This window comes from Echinops telfairi, unplaced genomic scaffold (assembly GCF_000313985.2).
Source record: "Echinops telfairi isolate 266 unplaced genomic scaffold, ASM31398v2 ScPeMD7_18;HRSCAF=68, whole genome shotgun sequence".
Classification (NCBI taxonomy): Eukaryota; Metazoa; Chordata; class Mammalia; order Afrosoricida; family Tenrecidae; genus Echinops; species Echinops telfairi.
The window spans coordinates 56,836,673-56,838,986 of record NW_022103915.1 but is presented as its reverse complement, the minus strand read 5'-3'; positions in this window follow the sequence as shown (position 1 = coordinate 56,838,986).

The following is a 2,314-nucleotide window of genomic DNA, read 5'->3' as shown; positions in this document are numbered from 1 at the left end:
TATTATATATACATTTAATATATATTTATATTGCATATATATGGTGCGTGTGTGTGTGTGTGTGAATTGTGTGATGTTGGGGACTCTTTTGTTTTGGTTTTGTTTTATATATCATTTTATTCGGGGCTCGTACAACTCTTATCACAATCTATCCATCCATCCATTGTGTCAAGCACATTTGTACATATGTTTCCATCATCATTTTCAAAGCATTTTCTTTCTACTTGAACCCTTGGTATCAGCTTCTCATTTTTTCCCTTCCCTCCCACCCCCTCCCTCCCTCGTGAACCCTTGATGATTATAAATTACTATTATTTTTTAACGTCTTGCCCTGTGTTAGTTTGTTTTTTCAAGTAACAAAAGGAGAAGAGTGGTGAGTGTTCCTGGGAACTGGCTGAGCAAGTACAAAGCCTCCAAGAGCCGGGACGTTGGCCCTGTTCGAACAGGACCAACAGTGGAAAGTGTGCTGCGGAAAGGCACACTGCTCCCATCAACTGACTGGTGTCTACACACTCATTCAAACAAAAGACAAGTATACGGGGACAAATCGCTCTATTGTTAAAGGAGGGTGAAAATTGTTCCTGTGAATGAAAAGTTCAGGAACTGGAGAATAAAACTCCTTAAATGGATTCAGGGCTGTCTCTTCATTGGGTAATTTACGTACTACTGCAGTGTGCTCAAGTGACTATTATGGCATGCTCAAGAGCAGCCCAGTGACAAGCTGTAAGAGATAGCTTACCTGCTGAGAAGATAATGCAAAACACTTCACTGTTAGGTATGTTCAATTGTAGGAACGTTCAGACCTTACGATCAGTGGCTTGGGGGACTGGGAGGATGATGGGGGCGTGTCATGCTCTGCACACATATGGCTCATTCACAAGCCTCAACCTGGAAGCATACTGTGTGCTTTATCCTGTACTCCAAAGCATCTCGTTTGAGTCTGCATCGACTCGTTGGCAGTGAGTTTGGGTTTGGATTTTGGTTTTTTGGCTATAAAGCATTTCCATACATTTCTCTATCTGTTACCAATCAAGGTGGTCTGTCCGTGACCATTGGCCTCTGTTGGCCAATTCTATGACTTCCCCAATGGGAAAACCACGTAGTGCATCTAGCTCCAGTGTTACTCTTCCTGCACGCCCACAGCTCTCAATTACGACCTTTGTCCTAACCACTACTCTGCTGTGCTGTAATCGTCCCAGTACCTCTCTCTCCAAGAGTCTCCGGACTTCGTGAAAGCCATGACAGCCATTCATTTTTCTCTCCCTGCTCCCTGGCAGCAGCAGGACTACCCTTAATAATTAAGTTCAAGTCAAGCAATAAGTGAGTGAGTAGATTAACTAATGAGGGAATTTCTTTATTTCTTTATGTTTCACCCAGCACAGGGTACTTACTTTCCCCCATCTATGCCTTGTGTGCCCTCGACTCTGAAGGGACTTTGCTTTCTTTATACATCTTTTTAAAACTTCCCAGAACACATGGCAGCGTAGCAGCAGTGCAGACAGCAATATAACTCCATACCTCGTGGGACCCAGTGAAAACGGAAAAGGCAGCTTCACGCATTACGAAGGTTTAAGATGGTGGCGGCAGAGCCCCAGATCAAGCACGGAGCCGTCTAAGTGTCCGGCTCTGAGCACCAGCTTCCTGTGGTCGGTCATACAGGCCACACTCCTATCTCCGGCAATTGCACAATTTTTATTTGAGGAACCATTCTTGCCTGTCAGTGGGAACCACACAACTATTTCTGAGGCCAGGGGTGGACATGAGATGCCGGTCTAGAACATGAAAGCCTTGCTTCCTACTGGTCACAATTCATTGAAGGATAACAGGTTGTCTAAGCACAACTATTGAAAGCCATACCTTTGAATTTTGCTGAAGAAAAGAGGTGCTATTAAGTAAACAGGAAGTCAGCCTAGACCACCAGAGGGTCACCAATTGGTGAAATCTTATCAGAGATAAAGCTGGTGCTGAAAAAGCAGAGTGGAGATTGGAGAGATTCCTGTCAGTATTATTTAAGCATCAGATTGTGTTGACTACATGGACTATTCGGTTTTTTATTTGTATAAATCAATACATTTCCTTCTTGGCCTAAGCCAATTTACCTTGGGTTTTGGTCACTTGAAAACATTTTAAAGACCTGATTGATAGATTTACCTAACCCAGCACACCGCCTTAGGATCCATTCTGACTCATAGTGCTCCTATATAGGGTTGCCTAGGTTGTGAATCTTTACAGGAGCAGACAACCTCATCTTCCTCCTGCTGAGAGGCTGGCGGGTTTGAACCACCAACCTTTCCATTCCCAGTCTAACACTTAC